The 27,635-nt window shown below is 40.2% G+C and overlaps 1 long non-coding RNA gene across 2 annotated transcripts in view; it reads right to left on the reverse strand.

Annotated features, from left to right (window-relative positions):
- LOC135966940 (uncharacterized) overlaps positions 1-26,562 on the reverse strand; it is a 43,000-nt gene extending 16,438 nt beyond the window's left edge. The window contains exons 1-3 of one of the 2 annotated variants that reach the window (XR_012421738.1): positions 26,495-26,562; positions 19,456-19,689; positions 17,719-17,800 (exon numbers count right to left, since the gene is read on the reverse strand). This is a non-coding gene — a long non-coding RNA (uncharacterized lncRNA). Of the gene's footprint in view, positions 1-16,381; positions 17,801-19,455; positions 19,690-26,494 lie in introns of those variants that run through there. The other variant, XR_010580655.2, reaches the window with a different exon arrangement.
- Positions 26,563-27,635: the final 1,073 nt, after the last annotated feature.

Genomic DNA, 27,635 nt, shown 5'->3' on the forward strand with positions numbered 1-27,635 from the left:
TCAAGGCTGTGTTTTACATCTCGTTTTTCCCACACATCCTACCCTATGGTTCTGTTGTGCTGTTCCTTTGTGTGACTCCTCAAAGCCTGGTTAAAGGTGATACCGTATCAAATTGTATTAACTCAGTAGCACAAAACACCAGGGAATTGATTTATAAGTGTATTAACCTTGTGGCATTACTGAAGACCTATCTGATTAGTAGTTATCAAGTAGTCACCCTGGCTAAATATATAGGTTTGATTTTTAATTTTGAAAATGAAAAATATTTTAAAATATATGTCTTACATCCATATCTCCAGGAAATTTTAATCAAGTTTTAAAACTTTCAAATTTAGATAAACTCATGTTTTTTGTTGTTTTAATTTTCACTCAATGAAAATAGTAAAAAACTAATTGGATAGAACAGCACAGCAGAAGCATTACTTATCGCCAAAAATGGGATACAACAAGACTGAAGAAGAAAATGCAGGACAGTGCTTAAAAAAGCAGTCTAATGAAAAGTGGGGTCTCCTCAGGATGTCCTTAGGTAGACATTGCAGCAGAACTGCAAAGTTTTCTTTAGAAGGCTGGGGAAGAGAGGAGGAAACAGAGAAGGGGCAAGAGTGGAAACTAGAATGAGGCTCAGAATACCAAGCGTTAGTGCTGTCCCTATCACCTTCCTCACTTGATCACTGGGTGATCTTGGGCAAGTTTCTTCCTTTCCCTCAGCTCATTTCCTCATCTGGAAGGTAAGTCACTAGACAAGATAGCCTTTGATGTTCATTGTAACTCTAACTGATCTTCCCCAAGCAAATAGCTGGGAAAGACACTGTGCCCACAATATGCAAGACACAAGGTTTACAAGCAAAGAACAAATCAAAACAAAAGATGTTTTAAAACCCCTAATGTCACTTGAATTCTTACAACTAAGCAATGGTACATCATACTTTTACAAAGCCCTTCTGTGATTTCATTTTTAAAATCATTTCAAGTTTTATTTTACTTCATATTAAGATAATGGGAGATAAAGTGTTACATGGGTTCATGCAGGAATATATGTAAGAGACACAAAAATCCAAAATAGGTAATTGTTATATTAGTTGTTCCCTTTACTGAGGGGGAGCAGACAAAAGAATGTTAGAAAAAGCTTCATAAAGTGGATTACATAGAATGTGCTTTTAAAAAGTTTGGTATTTTATTGAGTGGGAAAGAGCAATATGGGGAGTTATTGTTCAAGGGTTAAAGCTATGCAAAATTTGTCAATTACAAAGATAGGCTCTAAAACATAGTACCTATAGTTATTACTGAGGTATTTTGTATTTAACAATTTGTTAAAAGGGTCGATCTTAGGGGTTCTGACAACAACAACAACAATAAAGGGACGTAGGAAACACCTGGAGGTGATGGATATATTATTACCTGGATATTGGTTGTGGTAACAAGAGTAATATCTATGTGCAAATTTGCCAAACTATATCCAATAATTACGTACAGTTTTTGTATAACAATTTTACTTCAGTTCCTACTATATTGCCTGGCAAACAATACTTTATACTTAAAGTAAGAGCAATGACTATTGCATGTGTATGTTGAAAATAATAAAGAAAGCAGGTGACAATAAGACATCCTGAGTCTTTTGGAAATAAACAGCATTCACCTGCTTTCTCATCCATTGAGATATCACCACATTTATGTACTTGTGTGTCCCTGGAAGTTTCTTGTGGGAGATTTAGTTATTCTCTTTTCGTTAGGCTCTACTAACCAAGAACAAATCACAGACTCAGACAGCATCATAAAAAGGCCCAGACCCACGATGTCCAGAGACTCCAGGCTCAACCTACATAGATGCTGGCCCTTCAGCCATGAGACTCCATTTGCTTCTTCTTATTCTCCTTCTTTTTTCAATTCTTTTATCCTCAGGTAAGTTAGTAGCTGATTACTACAAGGTTCTGCAGATTAGAAGGCTATATCCCTGGACAGACAAGATCCTAGAATCAGTCCTGTGAGTTCAAGAACCTAATATTTACAGCTTCACTAGGATAATAATAGGGAAAAATAGAAAAGAGACTCATTTAGCAGTAGCTCCTGTTGATAAGATTCCATCCATGTTTTTTGATCTAGTGAGTGTATATAATAATGGATGCTGCTGAAATTCAATCCTGTCAGATCAAACTGCCTACATATAAATTTCCATGTCCCACCAAGGCATCTCAAGATACAAAGTAAGAATACAACAGAATGTGACCTCAATGAGATGTCTTTGTGGGACCTGGAAATTTATATGCAGGCAGTTAGATCTGACAGGATTGAATTTCAGCAGCATTTATTATTATATTTGCAGAGGTTGCAGTGAGACAAGATCGCGCCATTGCACTCCAGCCTAGGCGACAGAGTGAGACTCCAAAGAAAGAGAGAGAGAGAGAGAGACAGACAGGAAGGAAGGGAGGGAGGGAGGAAGGAAGGAAAGAAGGAAGGAAGGAAGGAAGGAAGGAAGGAAGGAAGGAAGGAAGGAAGGAAGGAAGGAAGGAAGGAGAGAGAAAGAAAGAAAGAGAAAGAAAGAAAAGAAAGAAAGAAGAAAGAAAGAAAGAAAGAAAGAAAGAAAGAAAGAAAGAAAGAAAGAAAGAAAGAAAAAAGAAAGAAGAAAGAAAGAAAGAAAGAAAGAAAGAAAGCATTAGTGAGGGAGAGTGAGTGAGAGTGAGTGTGTTTGGGCCCCTACTGATGATGCTAAACTATCACAAGCCCACACTCAGCCTTTCAACATTTGCTGGAGATTCACTTGTTTCCTTGTTATCTCCACCAAGGGCAGCTTCCTCCTGCTTCTGCTGCTGCAACTCAGCTAGGCACAAAGCATCTGTGGATCCGTTCTTTTTTCAGCAGGGCTTCATCGCTCTGAATTTAAGTTAATTAGCTTTTTTTGAGACCTCAGTTCTGTGTTTTAAAATGAAATCTATGATCTATAGTTTATCCAGCTTATTCTCTTTGTCAGGGCAAGAGCATTTTTCTATAACTTTCTAAATTCTAAACAAAAGTAAAAGTTCACTTCTTTTCAGAATCCCCACGTGTCAGAAAGTGTTACTATTATCATCAGTTCAGTGATATTTATGGAATTCCAAGTTGACTCTAATATCAGCTTTTGGGTTAAATTCTTTCTTTCTGATATGTAGCCTTTGAAATTTTATTTGCTGCGGATCTCTTGGTAGTGAACAATTTTCATTTTTCTCTGTCAATTTCATATTGTGATTTTTGATCTGGAAAGACGGCATTACTGAGTACCCAATTCTATATTAACAGTTATTTGCTCTCAACATTTGTTGATACTAGTTTACTCATTTTTAGTTTTTGCTTTACTATAATAATCAGATAAATATTATTTCATTATAAATTATCCTTTTTTCAATGTTTGTATGGTCTGGTGTTTGGTTTTAATGTTTTATAATTTAACTAAAGTGAGTTTATTTTTATATCATCTGTTAGAAATATATTGTTTGAATCAATGGATTTATACCTTTTCTTAATTTCTTTTTGAGAATCTCTTGAAATGGTGAATCCTTTTACACTTCTCTCCCCCCATATTTGAATTAAATAAATGTTAGACCTTGTGTTTCCATGCTACATTCTGGGTATATCATTTAAACATTTTTTTCTTCACTAGTTATCCTCTTACCTGTGTCTAATATATCATTAATAACTTGCATTTATTTTTAAATTATTTTTTGTTTCAGACCTGCCTTTTTTTTTTTTTTTTTTTTTTTTTTGGAGGTGGAGTCTCGCTCTGTTGCCCAGGCTGGAGTGCAGTGGTGCGATCTTGGCTCACTGCAACCTCCAACTCCCGGGTTCAAGCGATTCTTCTATCTCAGCCTCCTGAGTAGCTGGGACTACAGGCACCTGCCACCATGTTCGGCTAATTTTTATATATATATTTTTTAGTAGAGACAAGGTTTCACCATCTTGGGCATGCTGGTCTTGAACTCCTGACCTCGTGATCCACCCATCTTGGCCTCCCAAAATGCTGGGATTACAGGCATGAGCCACCACGCCCAGCCAGACCTGCCCGTTTTTTCTATCATCTATATTGTCTTACTATTGTTTTTACATCTTTGTAATAGTAGATTGTTTCTTTAAACAATTGATACATACCTGCTTAATTATTTCTCCACATTGACGATTTCAATACATCTAGTTTTAAAGGGTCTAGATATGCTATTCATTTCATTAACTTTTATTCATGGTGTCTTGCTTACCTGATCATTTTTAATACTGAACTCATTGTTCATCCTTAACCTGACATCATTTTATGGTCTGAAATGAGAATGCTATTATCCAGACTTCCTCTGTGAAGCCGACCCAATGCTTTAACTCAATATAGAAGTTTCAGCATTAACAAACTGGAACTTCTGATGGCCCCAGAGTCAGTAGTACCATCATTAGCATTACTGATCATAGCAGATCTTCCCAGAAGATCTGGGAAACCCTCACCCCCCTCCATCAGTTATCCAATACAAAGTGCCCACTGCTCAAGCTCCAGTTCACAGACTATTTTTGTGTTTGAAAGAGGAGATATTTTAAGAACTTGCCTAACCATTTTCAGGGATAGAAATGTTTCAAAGAGATCCTCTACTATATATATGTTCTATAGCAGCAGTCACTTGAGAGCAGCTCACTTGCAGTCATGGCCAAAAGCCTAAATCTTTCTTTCATTCTAGTCACACCTATTTTGTATCTTTTGGGGATATCTCAGATTCAGATGCATTCATAGTATTCTATGATTTGCGAAACTACTATAGATTCTTCAAAATGTTACAACATTCCAATGGTATGTTGGGAGGTATAGAAGGAGAGGAAAAACAATGGGCTCAAATCCCCTCTGACTTCTCTTCTTACAATATGTTTCATTGTTCAAAACTTTTAGAACTATATCAATACAGCATTGACAGTGGGAATTCTTTTCCTTCTGACTTAAATAGGATTAAAGGAAGTGTTTTGCTATGAAATTGCTATATGGGTTGTATTCAGATAAATTTTGACTTTATAAAGGCAATATTCTCCTCATTATTTTTAAATGCTTACCAGGATTCACAGTATTATTTTCAGTTCTCCCTGTTTAAAGGCATATTTAAATAACTTGATGACGTGGATATAGTATATATGTTACTCTGCTACAGAAACAGAAAAACCACCACCAAATTATATTCTAAGATACTTGGTACACCAATTGCACCATCTTTTTTTATCTAAGACATTCAATTCTTCCACAGGTGGGAGTACATGAATTAGCATCATTTACTACTCATAGCTTTCACTACAGACTTTCAGACTTATGGTGCCTAAAAGAAATAGAATACTTCTAGCTGGGTTTAAAAGCTACAAATAAACAGAGGAAATATACACTATTTTGAAAGTATCACTTGAGTGTTATGCATGTATTTCAACATTATATTGCTAATTTTAATTGTTCAAAGTTAAAGAGCTTAAACCTCCCCCTCATGCATTCCTGAATCACCCATTACTCCCACACATACATTGTTCGATACAGCATAAACCTAAGTAAATAAAGATGTGGCAAAATGAAAAAAATAAAATAACGTTATACCATTCTCATCTGTGAATGGCATCAGTAGACAAATGTGAATAAAAGTAATGTGATTATAATTTTAAAAATCATATTTAATAGGATCCATTTATTATTAAATGAACATTAGGCTACTTAATGAATAATAAATCTTTGACACAATGAAAACTCTTAATGCAGAGTGAGACCAAAATGAAAGTAATAACTGTTTTTCTCCTAACCCTTGCTTTAGTTGGTCTTTCCACCAGACTGTCACTTTAAGGATATTATAATAGCACAAAGCCACCAGCTTTACCATTAGAGAGATCTTCATTAAATTATCTTTGTTTTAATAAACGTTATCTGGAGGAAATACTGGTCTGGACACAATAATAAATGTCAAGTTTTCTAATATTTTCCAGTTTTAGACACAAATTGAAAGGATCATTTATAATGTCAAAAATATACTTTTTTCTAACTAATCTATCCTATGACTAAGACACTATTAGCAATTAAAGTAGAGAGAGCAAATCTAAATGTGGAGAGAAAAAGTAATTTCCACTTGTTTGAACAGATGAAAGCACGAATAAATTGAAAGCCTGAAATATTAGCTTGGGGGAATAAAATCACTCGGGGGAGCAAAAGCAGGACATACCAGCCTTTAACTCTACACTTCCCCCAAGAAAAAATTTATAGATAGCTATGTACAAACCAAAATAGCGCTGGGAGGGTTCAAGGGACCACTTAAGAAACTACAGCAACACAGTGAAGCCAAAAAAAAAAAAAAAAAAAAAGAGAGAGAGAGAGAGAAAGAGTGAAAGAAAAACAAAAACAAAAACAAAAACAAAAACGAATAGCCATATAGAAAAAACAACTCCTGAAATCGGCATACCTGAGACAGCAGAAACATCTTTTCTGGCTAGGAACGAAAAAAGCAGAAAGGGACTATCAGTATCAGCCACAAGGTGGAACCACTATGGCCCTCAGTAACCCTCTCTGGCAGAAGACACTGGCATTTTTGCCCCGCAGTAAGCAACAGCCATTTCTGAGAGAAAACCCAGAGGAAAAGATGAAGATGTACCATCCCCTCCCACATCCCTTTTCCCCCACCAAAAATACCGTGACTGTTGTGCCAAACCAGGATCGGAACTACTACCTTTCTTAATCTGCATGTGTCACTGACATATGAGCAGCCACCATTTCAAAAGCTCCCACATAGAAATGCTCATACTAAATTTATTCTGTTACTTAAGAGTGTTTATGGATTTACATTCCATTTGTGGACTATCTCACTGGATCTTCTTTCCTGCAGTGAGAGGTGGTTTGGGTGCTGCTGAAGGTCATTGTCTCAATTGGTCTGGTGTTTGCAGAAGAGATGTCTGCAAAGTAGTAGATCAAATCGGTGCCTGCCGAAGAAGGATGAAGTGCTGTAGAGCATGGTGGATTTTAATGCCAATTCCAATACCACTTATCATGTCAGATTATCAAGAACCCCTTAAACCTAAGTTGAAATGAAACTGATGTAAAATAAAAATACATCAAAAGTGAAGTTATTTGCATCTAAGAATATTGAAATATACATATTAAGTACTTCCATCTTGATAACCATCTTGTGTTTTCACTTATCAACATAAATGAATAAATACTAATTTCAAATATACCCAATACTATTTCTTTGTGAGTCATTAACAGATCTTAACAAAACCTTTAAAAATGAGAAAACTGTTACTTTTGTTTTCCAAGATGGTGGATTGAAGGCATTGTTAGCCTGCCTCTTGCACTTGGAAAGACAAAATGGTGTGTAGAGATTCACACTGAACTTTCTTTCAAGAAGCAACACAGGAACTTAACAGGAAAATTGAAATAAGCCACAGACCATTTGAAAGAAGCAGCAGGATGCAGCTTACACCATAAGCTAGGCAGAAAATTTTGAGTTTCCAGGGTGTGAGATGGGGATAAACTGACTGTAAGATATACACTTCCATTGGGAAACCTATCAATCTAGGCCATGGGGGAAGGCCTTAATCGTACTCAGGGCTGGAGTTGATTCAGTGAAGAGTGATGAGTATATGAGGAGTGGCATTGGGATGTGCTTTGAGTCTCCAGCACGTTCCCAGTTTCTGGCAGGATGGAGGGAAGCCATTTCTGATTCTACCTCAGAGAGGACCTCCCAGAAGTCTGCCAGCTAACTCAAATGGTGGTCACAGGTTGAGAGAACCTCCCAACTGAAATGTTTGATATAATTTTCTGTGGGGACAAACTCCCCAGGCCAGAACTGAGAGGCGAGTGGGACGTGTGATGCAGCAGCAAGCATGGGAGCTGGATGCCCCTGCTCTGCAGGTGGATCAGGAGGGGTTTGGCCTGAAGGCTGCAGTTACTGTCTCAATAGGAGAGGCTTATGGTATGGGTCAGTTTTGAGCTCTGAGTTTAGACTTCTTGAAACTTAGCTAACTACTCCCAGTGGAACACTGTGGGTGTGAGACCTGCCTCGCCAAGGGTGTGGGAGCTGGATGGGGCTTACTGCCAAGCTGCTACTCCCCATTCTTCATATGGACTCTCCTTGCACAGAGGCAGAGGCAGCTTCACTTCTCTCTGGAAAATTACCCCAGTGGCCTAAGAACTGCCTTCCAATTCCCACTGGAGCCACTGCTTGTCCCACACATAGAGAGCCAGAGCATCACTTTACCTGACCTAGTTCCCACCTGGTTTTGCTCAACCACCTACCCTGGTAGATTAACACAAATAACATAAGAAACTTTTAGAAGCCCTTTGGCTCTACCCGTTCCCTGAGACACCAGAGTACCTCCCATGGGTAACATAAGGCAAGTCCAAATCTCACCACTACCACCACAGCTGGCGGTCTTTTGCAAGCACCACCTCCTGGCTGAAGGCCAACTGACACAGTCCATTAGAGCATCTTGAATTCAGAACATTCAATGTCATGACAGGCCGGGGAGCATCCTCTGCCCTAATTTGGCTCTCTATCACACATTCTCACACACACACACACACACACATCACACACACACATCAACCTACTGGCAAACCGAGGTAAAAGCACACACACACACACACCTGCTCAATTCAGGCCATTATCCCTGATGAACATCAATGCAAAAATTCTCAATAAAATACTGGCAAACCGAATCCAGCAGCACATCAAAAACCTTATCCACCACGATCAAGTGGGCTGCATCTTTGGGGTGAAAGGCTGATTCAACATACACAAATCAATAAATGTAATTGATCACATAAACAGAACCAAAGGCAAACACCAGACAATTATTTTGATACACACAAAAATGCCTCTGATAAAATTCAACATCCCTTCCTGTTAAAAACTCTCAATAAACTACGTATTGATGGAACATACCTTAAAATAATAAGAGCTACTTCATACAGCCAATATCATAAAGAATAGGCAAAAGCTGGAAGCATTCCATTTGAAAACCGGTACAAGACAAGGAAGCCCTTTGTAACCACTTCTATTCAACATAGTATTGGAAGTTCTCCCCAGGGCAATCAGGCAATAGAAAGAAATAAAGGGTATTCCAATAGGAAGAGAGAAAGTCAACTTGTCTCTGTTTGCAGATGACATGACTTCCTATTTAGAAAACCCCATCATCTCAACTGAAAAACTTCTTGAACTGATAAGCAACTTCACCAAGGTCTCAAGATACAAAATCATTGTGCAAAAATCACAAGCATTCCATTACACCAACAATAGTCAAGCAGAGAGCCAAATCAAGAATGAACTCCCATTCACAATTGCTACAAAGAGAGTAAAATACCTAGGAATACAACTAGGAGTACAACGGATGTGAAGGACCTCTTCAAGGACAACGGCAAACCACTGCTCAAGGTAATAAGAGAGGATACAGACGAATGGAAAAACATTCCATCCTCATGAATAGGAAGAATCAATATTGTGAAAATGGCCATACTGCCCAAACATTATAGATTCAATGCTATACCCATCAAAATACCATTGACATTTTTCACAGAATTAGAAAGAACTATTTGAAATGTCATATGGAATCAAAGAATACCCCATATAGCCAAGACAATCATAAACAAAAATAACAAAGCTGGAGGCATTACGCTAACTTCAAACTGTACTAGAAGGCTATGGTACCAAAACAGCAGGCTACTGCTGCCAAAACAGACATATAGACCAATGGAGCAGAGCAAAGACCTCAGAAATAACACCACACATCTATGACCACCTGATCTTTGACAAACCTGACAAAAACAAGCAAGGGAGAAAGGATCTCCTATTCAGTAAATGATGTTGGGAAAACTAGCTTGCCATATACAGAAAACCAAAACTTGACCCCTTCCTTACACCTTATACAATAATTAACTCAAGCTGGATTAAAGATTTAAATGTAAAATCCAAAACCATAAAAACCCTAGAAGAAAACCTAGGCAATATCATTCAGGACACAGGCAAGGACAAAGATTTCATGACAAAAATGTCAAAAGCAATTGCAACAAAAGCCAAAATTGACAAATCGGATCTAATTAAACTAAAGACCTTCTGCACAGCAAAGAAACTATCATCAGCATGAGCAATCAACCTACAGGATGGGAGAAAGTTATTGCAATCTACCCATCTGACAAAGGTCTAATAACAAAAATTGACAAGGAACTTAAACATATTTACAAGCAAAAAAAACAAACAACCCCATCAAAAGTGAGCAAAGGATATGAACAGAAACTTATCAAAAGAAGACATTTATCTAACCAACAAATATATTTTTAAAAGCTCAACAATACTGATCATCAGAGAAGTGAAAATCAAAACTACAATGAGATACCATCTCACACCCATCAGAATGGTGATTATTAAAAAGTTAAGAAACAATAGATGCTGGTGAGGCTGAGAAGAAAGAGGAACGCTTTTACACTGTTGGGGAAACTGTAAATTAGTTCAACCATTGTGGAAGACAGTATGGTGATTCCTCAAGGATCTAGAACCAGAAACACCATTTGACCCAGTAATCCCTTTAGTGGCTATATACCCAAAGGAATATAAATCATTCCACTCTAAAGACACATGCACATGTAAGTTTATTGCAGCACTATATACAATACCAAAGACATGAAACCAACCCAAATGCGCTTCAGTGCTAGACTGGATAAAGAAAACGTGGTACCTATACACCATAAAATACTATGCAGTCATAAAAAGGAATGAGATCATGTCTTTTGCAGGCACATGGATGAAGCCATCATACTGAGCAAACTAACACAGTAACAAAAAAATCAAACACCGCATGTTCTCACTAATAAGTGAAAGTTGAACATTGAGAAAACAAGGACACAGTGAGGGGAACAACACACAACACGGCCCGCTGAGGACTGGGGATGAGGGAAGAGAACTTAGAGGATGAGTCAATAGGTGCAACAAACCATCATGGCAAAGGATACCTACATAACAAACCTGTACGTTCTGCACATGTATCCCGCATTTTTTAAATTTAAAAACAGGAAATACTTATGGACATACATACATACACACACACACACATTCTTCCCAGATCTTCATTCCTGGTAAGCCAAGAAACCTGGAGAAACACCAGAATTCTGTCCCTCTGAAAATGCAGGACAGGTCTACCTTCATCAGCATAAAATTTTGGACCAAATGTGGTAACTGCAGGTCCACCCCACAATGAGTAACTGAAAATTGAGGCAGTATTTCAGATCCTAAAAAACTGATGAAGCAATTCGTGACACATTTGGGTTGTTTTTGCCTTTTCCTACTATGAAGAGTGCTAGTAGGAAGAAGGAAGAACGGTGTACAAATATCTGTTTGATTCTCTGCTTTCAGAATCCTTTGCTTGTTTGTGTGTTTGTTTGTTCTTTCTTGAGACAGGACATCACTCCAGTCAGCCAGGCTTTTCCAGTCTGTAATTTTTGTTGTTTCCTTTTGTCAAGTTTTAGAAGATTTTATTTAATTTCTATTGAATTTTAAGGCATTTTTAGATATGTATTAAAACATTATCTCACATGCTGTGTGTTACATTTCATTTATTTTCATCGTCCCTTTTTTATTTTATTATTTTATTTTATTATAGTTTATATTCTAGGGAATATATGCACAAAGTGCAGGTTTGTTACATATGTATACATGTGCCATGTTGGTGTGCTGCACCCGTTAACTCGTCATATACATTAGGTGTATCTCCTAATGCTATCCTTCCCTCCTCCCCCCACCCCACAACAGGCCCTGGTGTGTGATATTCCCCTTCCTGTGTCCAGGTGTTCTCATTGTTCAATTCCCATCCATGAGTGAGAACATGTGGTGTTTGGTTTTCTGTTCTTGCAGTAGTTTGCTGAGAATGATGGTTTTCAGCTGCATCCATGTCCCTACAAAGGACATGAACTCATCCTCTTTTATGGCTGCATAGTATTCCATGGTGTATATGTGCCCACATTTTCTTAATCCAGTCTATCATTGATGAACATTTGGGTTGGTTCCAAGTCTTTACTGTTGTGAATAGTGACGCAATAAACATATGTGTGCATGTGTCTTTATAGCAGCATGATTTATAATCCTTTGGGGATATAGCCAGTAATGGGATGTCTGGGTCAAATGGTATTTCTAGTTCTAGATCCTTAAGGAATTGCCATGCTGTTTTCCACAATGGTTGAACTAGTTGACAGTTCCACCAACAGTGTAAAAGTGTTCCTATTTCTCCACATCCTCTCCAGCACCTGTTGTTTCCTGACTTTTTAATGATCACCATTCTAAAGGGTGTGAGAGGGTATCTCATTGTGGTCTTGATTTGCATTTCTTTGATGGCTAGTGATGATGAGCATTTTTTCGTGTGTCTGTTGACTGCATAAATGTCTTCTTTTGAGAAGTGTCTGTTCATATCCTTTGCCCACTTTTTGATGGGATTGTTTTTGTTTTTGTTTTTTTCTTGTAAATTTCTTTGAGTTCTTTGTAGGTTCCGGATATTAGCCCTTTGTCAGATGAGTAGATTGCAAAATTTTTCTCCCATTCTGTAGGTTGCCTGTTTATTCTGATGGTAGTTTCTTCTTCTGTGCAGAAGCTCTTTAGTTTAATTAGATCCCATTTGTCAATTTTGGCTTTTGTTGCCATTGCTTTTGTTATTTTAGACATGAAGTCCTTGCCCACGCTTGTGTCCTGAATGGTATCGCCTAGGTTTTCTTCTAGGGTTTTTATGGTTTTAGGTCTAACATTTAAGTCTCTAATCCATCTTGAATTAATTTTTGTATAAGGTGTAAGGAAAGGATCCAGTTTCAGCTTTCTACTTATGGCTAGCCAGTTTTCCCAGCAGTATTTATTAAATAGGGAATCCTTTCTCCATTTCTTGTTTTTGTCAGGTTTGTCAAAGATCAGATAGTTGTAGAAGTGTGGTATTATTTCTGAGGGCTCTGTTCTGTTCCGTTGGTCTATAGCTCTGTTTTGGTACCAGTACCATGCTGTTTTGGTTACCATAGCCTTGTAGTATAGTTTGAAGTCAGGTAGTGTGATGACTCCAGCTTTGTTCTTTTGACTTAGGATTGTCTTGGCAATGCGGGCTCTTTTTTGGTTCCATATGAACTTTAAAGTAGTTTTTTCCAATTCTGTGAAGAAAGTCACTGGTAGCTTAATGGGTATGGCATTGAATCTATAAATTACCTTGCACAGTATGGCCACTTTCACTATATTGATTCTTCCTATCCATGAGCATGGCATGTATGGAATGTTCTCCCATTTGTTTCTGTCCTCTATTATTTCATTGAGCAGTGGTTTGTAGTTCTCCTTGAAGAGGTCCTTCACATCCCTTGTAAGTTGGATTCCTAGATATTTTATTCTCTTTGAAGCAATTGTGAATGGGAGTTCACTTATGATTTGGTTCTCTGTTTGTCTGTCATTGGTGTATAAGAATGCTTGTGATTTTTGCAAATTGATTTTGTATCCTGAGACTTTGCTGAAGTTGCTTATCAGCTTAAGGAGATTTTGGGCTGAGAGGATGAGGTTTTCTAAATATACAATCATGTCATCTGCAAACAGGGACAATTTGACTTCCTCTTTTCCTAATTGAATACCCTTTATTTCTTTCTCTTGCCTGGTTGCCCTGGCCAGAAGTTCAACACTATGTTGAATAGGAGTGGTGAAAGAGGGCATCCCTGTCTTGTGCTAGCTTTCAAGGGGAATGCTTCCAGTTTTTGCCTATTCAATATGATATAGGCTGTGGGTTTGTCATAAATAGCTCTTATTATTTTGAGATAGGTTCCATCAATTCTGGATTGATTAAGTTTTTAGCATGAAGAGCCGTTGAATTTTGTCAAAGGCCTTTTCTGCATCTATTGAGATAATCATGTGGTTTTTGTCTTTGGTTCTGTTTATATGCTGGATTACGTTTATTGATTTGTGTATGTTCAACCAGTCTTGCATCCCAGGGATGAAGCCCACTTGATCATGGTGGATAAGCTTTTTGAAGTGCTGTGGATTTGGTTTACCAGTATTTTATTGAGGATTTTTGCATGGATGTTCATCAGGGATATTGGTCTAAAATTCTCTCTTTTTTTGTTGTGTCTCTGCCAGGCTTTGGTATCAGGATGATGTTGGTCTTATAAAATGAGTTAGGGAGGATTCCCTCTTTTTCTATTGATTAGAATACTTTCAGAAGAAATGGTACCAGCTCCTCCTTGTACCTCTGGTAGAATTCGGCTATGAATCTTTCTGGTCCTGGACTTTTTTGGTTAGTAGGCTATTAATTATTGCCTCAATTTCAGAGCCTGTTATTGGTCTCTTCAGGGATTCAACTTCTTCCTGGTTTAGTCTTGGGAGAATGTATGTGTCCAGGAATTTATCCATTTACTCTAGGTTTTCTAGCTTATTTATGTAGAGGTGTTTTTAGTATTCTCTGATGGTACTTTGTATTTCTGTGGGGTCAGTGGTGATATCCCCTTTATCATTTTTTATTGCATCTATTTGATTCTTCTCTCTTTTCTTCTTTATTAGTCTTGCTAGCTGTCTATCAATTTTGTTAATCTTTTCAAAAAACCAGCTTCTGGATTCATTGACTTTTTGGAGGGTTTTTTGTGTCTCTGTCTCCTTCAGTTCTGCTCTGATCTTAGTTATTTCTTACCTTCTGCTAGCTTTTGAATGTGTTTGCTCTTGCTTCTCTAGTTCTTTTAGTTGTGATATTAGGATGTCAATTTTAGATCTTTCCTGCTTTCTCTTGTGGGCATTTATTGGTATAAATTTTGCTCTACACACTGCTTTAAATGTGTCCAGAGATTCTGGTATGATGTATCTTTGTTCTCATTGGTTTCAAAGAACATCTTTATTTCCGCCTTCATTTCGTTATGTAACCAGTAGTCATTCAGGAGCAGGTTGTTTAGTTTCCATTTAGTTGAGCAGTTTTGATTGAGTTTCTTAATCCTGAGTTCTTGTTTGATTGCACTGTGGTCTGAGAGACAGTTTGTTACAGTTTCTGTTCTTTTATATTTCCTGAGGAGTGCTTTACTTCCAACTATGTGGTCAATTTTGGAATAAGTGCGATGTGGTGTTGAGAAGAATGTATATTCTGTTGGTTTGGAGTGGAGAGTTCTGTAGATGTCTATTAGGTCTGCTTGGTGCAGAGTTGGGTTCAATTTCTGTATATCCTTAACTTTCTGTCTCGTTGATCTGTCTAATGTTGACAGTGGGGTATTAAAGTCTCCCATTATCATTGTGTGGGAGTCTAAGTCTCTTTGTAAGTCTCTAAGGACTTGCTTTATGAATCTGGGTGCTCCTGAATTGGGTGCATATATATTTAGGATAGTTAGCTCTTCTTGTTGAATTGATCCCTTTACGATTGTGTAATGGCCTTCTTTGTCTCTTTTGATCTTTCTTGGTTTAAACTCTGTTTTATCAGCGACTAGGATTGCACCCCCTGCCATTTTTTGTTTTCCATTTGCTTGGTAGATCTTCCTCCATCCCTTTATTTTGAGCCTATGTGTGTCTCTGCACGTGAGATGGGTCTCCTGAATACAGCAAACTGATGGGTCTTGTCACCACCAGGCCTGCCCTACAAGAGCTCCTGACTCTTTATCCAACTTGCCAGTCTGTGTCTTTTAATTGGAACATTTAGCCCATTTACATTTAGGTTAATATTGTTACACGTGAACATGATCCTGTCATTATGATGTTGGCTGGTTATTTTGCTCATTAGATGATGCAGTTTCTTCCTAGCATCGATGGTCTTTACATTTTGGCATGTTTTTGCAGTGGCTGGTACCGGTTGTTCATTTCCATGTTTAGTGCTTCCTTCAGGAGCTCTTGTAGGGCAGGCCTGGTGGTGACAAAATCTCTCCGCCTTTGCTTGTCTGTAAGGATTTTACTTCTCCCTCACTTATGAAACTTAATTTGGTTGGATGTGAAATTCTGGGTTGAAAATTCTTTTCTTTAAGAATGTTGAATATTGCCCCACCCCTCCCTTCTGGCTTGTAGAGTTTCTGCCGAGAGATCCACTGTTAGTCTAATGGGCTTCCCTTTGTGGGTAACCCGACCTTTCTTTCTGGCTGCCCTTAACATTTTTTCCTTCATTTCAACTTTGGTGAATCTGACAATTATGTGTCTTGGAGTTGCTCTTCTAGAGGAGTATATTTGTGGCGTTCTCTGTATTTCCTGAATTTGAATGTCAGCCTGCCTTGCTAGATTGGGAGAGTTCTCCTGGATGATATCCTGCAGAATGTTTTCCAACTTGGTTCCATTCTCCCCCTCACTTTCAGGTTCACAAATCAGACGTAGATTTTGCCTTTTCCCATATTCCCATATTTCTTGGAGGCTTTGTTCATTTCTTTTTACTCTTTTTTCTCTAAACTTCTCTTCTCACTTCATTTTATTCATTTGGTCTTCAATCACTGACGCCCTTTCTTCCAGTTGACCGAGTCGGTTACTGAAGCTTGCACATTTGTCATGTAGTTCGCATGTCATGGTTTTCAGCTCTCTCAGGTCATTTAAGGACTTCTTTACATTGGTTATTCTAGTTAGCCATTCAGGAAATCTTTTTTCAAGGTTTTTAGCTTCTTTGCTATGGGTTCGAACTTCCTCCTTTAGCTCGGAGAAGTTTGATCGTCTGAAGCCTTCTTCTCTCAACTCGTCAAAGTCATTGTCTGTTCAGCTTTGTTCCATTGCTGGAGAGGAGCTGCATTCCTTTGGAGGGGGAGTGGTGCTCAGATTTTTAGAATTTTCAGTTTTTCTGCACTTCTTTTTCCCCATCTTTGTGGTTTTATCTACCTTTGGTCTTTGATGATGTTGATGTACAGATGGGGTTTTGGTGTGGATGTCCTTTCTGTGTGTTTGTTAGCTTTCTTTCTAATAGTCATGACCCTCAACTGCAGGTCTGTTGGAGTTTGCTCAAGGTCCACTTCAGACCCTGTTTGCCTGGGTGGCAGCAGCGGAGGCTGCAGAAGAGTGAATATTGCTGAACAGCAAATGTTTCTGCCTGATTAATCCTCTGGAAGCTTCGTCTCAGATGGGTACCCGGTTGTGTGAGGTGTGAGGTGTCAATCTGACCCTAGTGGGGGTGTCTCCCAGTTAGGCTACTCCAGGGTCAGGGACCCACTTGAGCAGGCAGTCTGTCTGTTCTCAGATCTCAAACTCCATGCTGGGAGAACCACTACTCTCTTCAAAGCTGTCAGACAGGGACATTTAAATCTGCAGAGGTTTCTGCTGCCTTTTGTTTGGCTATGCCCTCTCCCCAGAGGTGGAGTCTACAGAGGCAGGCAGGCCTCTTTGAGCTGTGGTGGGCTCCACCCAGTTCGAGCTTCCCCACCACTTTGTTTACCTACTCAAGCCTCAGCAATGGCGAGCACCCCTCCCCCAGCCTTGCAGCCTCCTTGCAGTTAGATCTTGGACTACTGTGCTAGCAATGAGGGAGGCTCTGTGGGTGTGGGAATCTCCAAGCCAGATGTGGGATATAATCTCCTAGTGTGACGTTAGCTGAGACCCTTGATAAAGGACAGTGTTAGGGTGAGAGTAACCCAATTTTCCAGGTGCTATGTATCACGGTTTCCCTTGGCTAGGAAAGAGAATTCCCTTCCCCCTTGCACTTCCTGGGTGGGGTGATGGCTCGCCCTGCTTCGGTTGTTGCTCTGTGTGCTGCATTCACTGTCCTGCCCACACTGTCCAACAAGCCCCAGTGAGATGAACCCGGTACCTCAGTTGGAAATGCAGAAATCACCTGTCTCCTGTGTTGCTCACGCTGGGAGCTGGAGGCTGGATCGGTTCCTATTCGGCCATCTTGGAACTGCCTCTCATCGCTCCTTTAATGAACAAAAGGTTTTAGCTTAGATATCTTCCTGTTTGTCAAGTTTTCCTGATTTTGACTTTTCAAAATATGCTGTCATATACAAGAAACCCTTGGATATAAAATTCCATGAATATTTCTCTTTTCTTGCACTCATAACTTCGGTGGATGTCATCAATTAATCTCTGGGTTATAGCATGTTTTCTTGAAAGTGTTCTGCAGTCTATTTTGGGCATTGAGAATTTCATCAAACTTAAGTGAATATTTCTACAAATTGAAGGCATAGTCCCTTTTGATGTTTTATTATTTGCATATATTGCTTCCACAAGACCATTTCATGCAAAGACTTGTCTTGTCCCCACAGCCAGATCATTGCAACATGATATAGAATCAATCGGTCAAAAATGGGAAGGTTATCTCTGGAATGTCAATTTGACTCCATTCATCTCTCCATTTTAATTAAGACAGAATATGCTGTGTTAATTACATAACATCACTGCACATTCTCAAATCAGAAAGTGTAGTCCCAACTTCTTGTTGTTCTATCACGGAAAGAATGATCTTATCTCCCAGATGCACACGCTTGGAAGTACTTCTCAACACACACACACACTCACATCCAGACACAAAGATACAAATACACACACAGACACAAACTGTTTAATATGTACACAATTGTTAACTGGCATTGTTTTACATGAAGTAAGGCAAATGTGTAGCCGCTGTCTTAACCCAGTTCCACTCCTATCATATTTGCCCATAACACTGATTAGTAAATCTGATTCAGCTGTTCTATAATCACAATTTAAGCTGTGTCCATTAAATTCCCTGAGGAATGCAAAAGGATACAACCTAAGACACAAAACTTAATTGACTGCTGACATTTCATTGGTAAATTGGGTAATTGATGGGTAAATGTAGTGGAACCGGTGGGTGGGCATTAGTTATATAAGGGGTGAAGCAGCAAGGTACTTCATTATTAAAAGGTGTTTGAAAGAAATTGAAACACAGGAGTGTGTGTATTCAGCTGAAATAAAATTTAAAAACCCAGAAATAAATCTCACTTGGGGTGTAAAAAAATGGCATTAGGGGAGATTCTGGGTCAATCGTCCAACTGTGCAAACTGGATCTTGGAAGCAGGATCCCTTTCCTGCAATGAGACTTGTTTATTGGTGGTGGTGTTTCAGTGGAAACGATTTTGGGGAATGGCCCCTTCCTTTTGTGTATCTGCTGATTAGATTTCATGGCTGATTAGATTTCATGGGAAATCTGGGGTTTTAAACTCTATTTAAATGTTAACACAATTCATTCAAATGGCAAAAAATCAACAGGTTCTTTGATGTGGAATCATCACAGATCCATTTCTTCTTAGGTACAGTTATTAAAGTTGATCAACCAGAGTGAAACAATTGTGGAGAATGGCCCCTTCCTTTAGTGTATTTGCTGATTAGATTTAATGGTACATTTATAATTAGGTATAGTGATCAAAGTTGACCTACCCAAGAGTAGAGATGTCCAGGACAGAACTCAGGACTCTGTAGAATCACAGAATCTTGGGCGCAACACTGTTCAAGCACATAAATATGCTCATTCAGAGTGTTTCGGTGTGACGTGTGTGTGAATTGCGGTGTAATGAGCATGACACGCAGACAGGTTATCAAGTGGACTCACCTCAAAATCAGCTATGGGCATTACAGAACACCGAGGCCAAGTTCCCGGATCCAGAGGAAAGAAACTCCAGCATTCTGTGTAAAGCCACGGCATCTGGATTTCTCATGCTTCTGGGGATCATGCTCCTGAAAATAGTGACTCCTTCCTCCTTGTGGAGCATCTTTCTCAGCAGCGCTCATTTCTTCTTCCAGGACTCTGTCCAACAGAAAGGGGAAACCTTCTGATAGAGCACACCTGACCCATGAAAAGAAAAGGGAAAGAAAGGAGGCCAAAGGTCACACTCTCCTCATTCCACCATCCTCCCTAAAATCATCCTGATGTCATGGGCCCTGAGACCAGGGATGCTTCTGTACACCTCGAGGCCTTGGCGCCTGGCCTAAATTCTATTCTCTTTCTCATTATCTGAAAAATTTTAAGAAAATCCCTAGAGCCAGGATCTTTATTCCTAGTAAGCCAAAAGTCCCAAAGAAACACCCAAATTCTGTCCCTCTTAGTTTGGGAAACAAGTCTACCTTCATCAGCATGACATTTTCCACCAAATATGGTAACTGCAAGTCCACCACACAATGCTTAACTGGAATTGGAAGCAACATCTCAGACGATGAAAAATACATGCAAGAATCCCTAAGACAAATGGTTTATTTTTCCCTTTCTTACTAAAACAACTGCCAGTATTAACAATGGTATGCAAATCTCTTTTAGACGCCCTGCTTTTAAATCTCTATATTTCTTCCTGAGACAGGGACTCACTCCCATCACCCAGGCATTTACAGTGTTTAATTCTGGTTATATGCTATTCTCAAATTTACAACTATTTATTTCGTCTCTCTCAAATGTTGATCCATTATCACATACGTATTAAAATATTATCTCCCATGCTGCGTGATATGTTATTTTTATATTCATCCTTTCTTAAATGAACCAAAGGTTTTAGTTGGATTAGATTGTGATTAGTTAAGTTTTCTGATTTCATGATTTCTTAAATTGTGGTCATATGACCTCAATCACTGGAAATAGAATGTCACGAGTATTCCTCTTTCCTTGCAATCATAAATACAGGGAATGTCATCAATTGGTATGTCGGTGATTGCATGATTTCCTGAAAGTCTTTCACAGTCTAATTTGGGCACTGAGTATTTCGTCTAAGTTCAGTGCATGTTTCCAACACTTGATGCTTTATGATTTGGGTATATAGCTTCCACAAGAACATTTCCTGCAAAGACATATCTTGGTTCCCACTGGTAAGTCATTTCACTCGAACACAGAATCAATAGGCTGAACATGGAAAGGTTATCGCTAGAATACTTATTAGACTGCACAGATCTCTTCTTTGATATTAAGGAAACAAATACACTGTGTTATTAATTGTACTTCATTGATGATTCTCAAGTCAGAAAGTACAGGTCTGACTTCCTGTCCTTCAATGCCTGAAAGGATGATCGTATCGGCCAAAAGCACATAGTTAGAAGCACATTGCAGCTTAAACACACACACACCCAGACATATAAACAAACACAAAGAAACACTCACATGGACATAATTCCGCACGCCCACAAGCTCACGCAAGCAAACACATACACACAAACACACACATTGTTTCGTGAGGACAGAATTATTCCCTAGCACTGTTTTAAGTAAACTAACGGATTCCCCAGGAGTTTTAAGTGAACTCCCTGGGGAATAAAAGGGGACACACCCTATGACTCATTCTTTAACTGAGTGCTGATATTGGATTGGTGGACCGCGTACCTGATGGGTGGGTGGGGTGTTCGCGGTAGGCGGGGGTTAGTTATATAGGGGCTGATGCAGTCAAATGGCGCGTCATTTGAAGACTCTTTCGGAAGAGATAGCGTCTTTCTGCAACGTGCGGTCCCAGCAGAAAAAGCTTGTGATCCTTGCTCCTGGCGACATGGATACCGATTCACTCCACTTGGGAGGTGAGTGGCAGTTCAATCACTTTTCAAAACTCACATCTTCTCGGCCAGATGCAGCTTTTGCTGAAATCCAGCGGACTTCTCTACCTGAGAAGTCACCACTGTCATCTGAGACCCATGTCAACCTCTGTGATGGTTTGGCTCCTGTGGCAAGACAGCCTGCCCCCGGAAAGAAGCTTCCTCTCAGTAGCAGGAGACCTGTTGCGGTGGGGGCTGGGCTCCAGAATATGGGAAATACTTGCTACGTGAATGCTTCCCTGCAGTGCCTGACATACACACCACCCCTTGCCAACTACATGCTGTCCCGGGAGCACTCTCAACTTTGTCATCGTCACAAGTGCTGCATGCTGTGTACGATGGAAACTCACATCACACGGACCCTCCACTGTCCTGGCCACATCATCCAGCCCTCACAGGCATTGGCTACTGGCTTCCATCGAGGCAAGCAGGAAGATGCCCATGAATTTCTGATGTTCATTGTGGATGCCATGAAAAAGGCATGTCTTCCCGGGCACAAGCAAGTAGATCATGACTCTGAGGACACCACCCTCATCCACCAGATATTTGGAGGCTGCTGGAGATCTCAAATCAAGTGTCTCCACTGCCAGGGCGTTTCGGACACCTTTGACCCTTACCTGGACATCGCCCTGGATATCCAGGCAGTTCAGGGTGTGAAGCAAGCTTTGGAACAGGTGGTGAAGCCCGAAGAACTCAATGGAGAGAATGCCTATCATTGTGGTCTTTGTCTCCAGAAGGCGCCTGCCTCCAAGACATTCACTCTACACACTTCTGCCAAGGTCCTCATCCTTTTATTGAAGAGATTCTCCAATGTCACAGGCAACAAACTTGCCAAGAATGTGCAATACCCTGAGTGCCTTGACATGCAGCCATACATGTCTCAGCAGAACACAGGACCTCTTGTCTATGTCCTCTATGCTGTGCTGGTCCACGCTGGGTGGTGTTGTCACAACGGACATCACCTCTCTTATGTCAAAGCTCCAGGAAGCCAGTGGAATAAAATGGATGACGCCGAGGTCACTGCCTGTAGCATCGCTTCTGTCCTGAGTCAACAGGCCTATGTCCTCTTTTACATCCAGAAGAGTGAACTGGAAAGATGCAGTGAGAGTGTGTCAATAGGCAGGGAACCAGGAGCCCTTGGCGCTGAACACAAAGACAGGCGAGCAACGCAAGGAGAGCTCCAGAGAGAACCCTGCCTCCAGGTACCTGACTTGGAGGAGCACTTGGTGGAAAGAGCCACTCAGGAAAGCACCTTAGACCACTGGAAGTTCCTCCAAGACCAAAACAAAACCAAGCCTGACTTCAACGTCAGAAAAGTCGAATGTACCCTGCCTCCCAACGTGCTTGTGATTCATCCATCAAAATACAAGAGTGGGATGAACAACTGTCATCCTGAACAGCAAAGCTCCCTGCTGAACCTCTCTTCAAGGAACCTGACACCTCAGGAGTCCATGAACACTGACACACTCACTTCTCTGCAAGGGAGGACCAGGAGATCCAAAGGGAGGAACAAACACAGCAAGAGGGCTCTGTTTGTGTGCCAGTGATCTCAGGAAAAGTCTCCACCCAAACGCAGGAGTGCATGCGCACACACACTGACACACACACACATACACGTACACACATACACACCCACGAGGGGATTCGTGCGCGCACACACACACACCATCACATCACATACACAGTCAATCCGACATAAAGTAATGAGGAGCCCAGGTTTCTGTCTACACAAGTGGGACAACTGCATAGTGATGGCTGCGTTTCAGGATGAGCCCAGACATGGGAAACATCGAGTTTTGCAGTCGTCAGTCTTCTGAACCTGTGGAGGCAGTGTCTGTGTGTTTGTGTTCATGGTAGATGACATTCAGTGTGAATTTCTGAATAGGACATATTACAGTGTAGGGTTGCGCGTGAGGTTATTGCAGGGGACGGGGTTGACTATTTTCTCTTGGGGTGTGTTTCATTCGTCAGTTGTTGGTGAGCACCAGAAGTTGAAATTTTGCGAACGTGGGACTTCTGTGGATCCTTCTTGCTACCTTGAGTAGTGGAAACTGGGACGCATTTGACGAGAGGAAGGATGTTCTTCTTTTGAACCTGCCTTGCCGTTTTTACATTGCTTGTTGAATGGACCTCAGGCGCCCTAGCACTTGTGCCCTTGGTGGAACCCACAGAATGCTGGAGACAGACAGACAGACACACTTGCCTATTGAATGCTGCCCATTTCCAATGAATTGAAGCAGAAAATCATCCCACTGGTATGTGAGTCATTTGGAAGTAAATCGTATTGATAATCAAGGAAATCAAACACAGGAGCGTGTGTGTATTCAACTAAAATAAAAGCAGTAAGCACCGAAATAAAACTCATTTGGTGTGTATCAAAATGGCATTTGGGAGATTCCGGGTCAATCGTCCAGCTGCGAAAGGTGCATCTCTGAAGCATAGCCACTGACCTGCAATGAGACTTGTTCATCCGAGGTGGTGTTGCAGTGGAAATGATTGTGGGAAATGGCCCCTTCCTTTTGTGTATTCGCCGATTGGATTTCAGGCTCCATTTCTCGTTCGGTACAGTGATCCAAGTTGACCAACCCGAGAGTAAAGATGTCCAGGGCATAACTCAGGGCTCCGTACAACCACAGAATCTTGGGTGCAACCCTGCTCAAGCACACAAATGTGCGTATTAACAATGTCTCTGTGTGACGTGTGTGTAAAGTACAGTGTGATGAGCATGACTGGCAGACAGGTGATCCATTGGGCTCACCTGAAAATCAGTTATGAGCATGAAAGAACACCGATGCCCAGGTCCCGGCTTCAGACGTAACACCCTCCAGCGTCTTGTGTGAAGCCACGGCATCTGGACTTCTCATGCTTCTGGGGATCATTCTCCTGAAAATGGTGGCTCCTTTCTCCCTGTGGAGCAACTCTCTAAGCAGCGCTTCTTTCCTCCCCCAGGACTCTTTTCATCGGGCACAGGAAGCCTTCTGATTGAACACACCTGCCCCATGAAAGACAATGGAAAGAAACGGGGCCAAAGGTCACAGTCCTCTCATTCCACCATCCTCTCTAAAATCATCCTGATTTCATGGGCCCTGAGGCCAGCATGTTTCTTTACACCTCGAGGCCTTGGCGCCGGGCCTAAATTCTGCCCCGTTTCTCACTCTCTAAGACATTTTGACAAAATCCCTGGAGCCAGGATCTTCATTCCTGGTAAGCTAAAGGACCTGAAGACACACCCAAATTCTGCCCCTCCTAGTTTGGGGAGCATGTCTACGTTCATCAGCTTTAAATTTTGCACCAAATGTGGGAACTGCCAGTCCACCACACAATGCCTAACTGGAAACGGAGGCAACATCCCAGATCCTGAGCAATCCATGCAAGAATCCATGAGATAAATGCCTTCTTTTCGCCTTTTCCTACTGAAACACGGGCCAGTAGTAACAATGGTGTACAAACCTCTGTTTCACTCCCTGCTTTTAAATCTCTCTGTTTCTTTCTTCTTGAGACAGGGCGCTCCACTTCCGTCACCCAGGCTTTTCCAGTGTTTAATTCTGGTTGTTTGCTTTTGTCAAATTTACAACTTTTTATTGCATCTCTCTCAAATGTTGATCCATTATCACATACATATGAAAATGTCATCTCCCATGCTGTGTGATATGTGGTTTTTGTTTTCATCCTTTGTTAAAGGAATCGAAGGTTTTATTTGGCATACCTTCCGATTACTCAAGTTTCTTGATTTCATGATTTCTTAAATTGCCATCGTATGTCCCCAACTACCGGAAATAGAATGTCATGAGTATTTGTCTCTTCTTGCAATCATAAATTCGGGGAATGTCATCAATCAGCCTCTCGGTGACTGCATGATTACCCGAAAGTCTTTCACCGTCTAAATTGTGCGTGGAGTATTTCGTCTAACTTCAGTGCATGTTTCCAACACTCGATGCTTTATGATTTGGGTATCTAGCTCCCACCAGAGCACTTCCTGCAAAGACTTATCTTGTTCCCCACTGGCAAGTCATTTCACTCGGATATAGAATCAAGAGGCTGAACATGAAAAGGTTATCACTGGAATGTCTATTGGATTCCCCGGATCCCTACACACACACACACGCACACAAGTGTACAGTCATTCCTACATAACATAATGTGGTTCTCAGGTTTTTGTCTATGTAAAAGGGACAACTGGTTAGTGATGGCCGCATTTCAAGATGATCCTATATCTAATATATTCTTGTGGAGTTGTGAGTATTCTGATCATGTGAAGGGACTGTCTCTGTGCACGTGTTTTCACAGTAGATGACATCCTGTGTGAATATCTGTATACTACATTTTGAGGTGTAGGTTTTCCCCTCAGTGTACTGGATGAATTTGAATTTATTATTCTGTCTTGGTTTGTTTTGATTAGTCAATTGGTAGTCGAGAGTAGGTGAAATTTTGCTAAAGTGGGATATAGGTGAATCATTCTCGTGAATGTGAATAATTGAGACTGGGATGCATTTGTAACATTGGAAGGGTGTTCTTACTTTTTATTCCAACTTTTTTTGCTTTTGTTTTCAACTGACCTCAGGTGCCCTGGGTAGAACCTATTTAATTCTTGGAACAGACAAACAGATGCTGCTAATTTTATGGTGTGAGTTTAAGTTTAATTTAAAGGGAAAATTTCCTCACCAGTATGTAATTCATTTCCAAATAAGTTATTCTTATCATCAATGGAATAATACACAACACACTGAAGTGTGTGAGTATGAAACTACAGTCAAATTAGAAAGTTCTTAAATAATCTGCATTTCATGAGTAAAGGATGGAATTTTCGGAAATTCTAGATCAACCATCCAGCTGTGAAATCTGTGTCTTTGAAGCAGTATCCCTGTCCTGAGAGTTGTTTTTCTCTGGTGGTATTTCAGTGGAAACTACTTTGGGGAATAGCCCCTTCACTTTTTATATTTGCTTCTTACTTTTCATTGTAAAGCTGTGTTTTTAAACTGTATTTAAATGTTAATAGAATCCATCCCAATAAAACATAACCAACAGATCTTCTCATTTCTAATCATCACAGATCAATCTCTTGTTAGTTATGTGATCAGTTTACTTACCTGAGAGTAAATTACACCTGGGCAGAACACAGGGCTCCATAGAAGTACAGAATCTTGGGTCCAACCCTGTCCAAGCATCAAAATGTGTATATTAACAATGTGTGTGAATTGTGTGTCGAGTAAAGTGAGTTTAGTAAAACTTGCAGTAGATTATTAATTTGGCTCACTTTGTAATCAGTGAATGAGCTTTAAAGAGTATCAGTGACCAGTGCCTACCCCCCAGAGATAAGAACTTCCAGTGTCTTGTGTGAAACCATGGCATCTGGATTGCTCATGATTCTGAAGATAATTCTGTCCCCCATGGTTTCAGAATCACTGCAGGAGGTGGAAACAGATAACACATCAGTCCCTTGCTCTCTCTGCTCTCTTCACTCAGAAAAAGTCTCACTGGGACCAAAGAAAATCCTATGGTTTCCTAGGGAGAAGGATTTTTCTCAGGAGAGAAAATGGTGGCTCCTTCCTCCCTGTTGAGCCTCTTCCTCAGGATTGCCCCTTTGTCTCTCCAGGACTCTGTTCATCAGACCTGAGATGCCCCCTAGTTGAGCACATCTGGCCTATGAACAAATAAGGGGAAGGAATGGTTCCAAAGACTGTACTATGCTCACTCCACCATCATCTCTGAAACTAACCTGACTTCATGAGCCCTGGGTCAGAAGCTGTTTCTTTATATCTCTAGGCTTTGCCTCACAACCTAAACCCTGCCCCATTTCCTACATATTGTATATTTTGACAAAACCTGTAGAGTCTAGATCTTTATTCCTGACAGGGCAAAGGGAGACACACCAGAATACTGTCCCTCTGAGACTGCAGGACATCTCAGCTTCCATCAACATGAAATTTTGCATCAAATATAGTTACTGTAGGTCCACCTCACAATGAGTAATGGAAGTTGAGACAACATCTCAGACCCTGTACAGTCTTTGGCCAAGCTCATTTAGTTTGGCAATGCTTTTACTCTATAAATCAGTTGTGAAAACACTTAGGATTCATATTATTTAGTCTTTTAATCAGTCTGTTATTATTTTCAATGTATTTACTACACTTTAGCTTAATATTTCTGATAAACTTTGTTGCAAAATTCTCAATATAATAGTGGCAAACCAAATCCAGCAATACATCAAAAAGCTTATCCACCAAGATC

The sequence above is a fragment of the Macaca fascicularis genome, chromosome 13 (genome assembly GCF_037993035.2).
Source record: "Macaca fascicularis isolate 582-1 chromosome 13, T2T-MFA8v1.1".
NCBI lineage: Eukaryota > Metazoa > Chordata > Mammalia > Primates > Cercopithecidae > Macaca > Macaca fascicularis.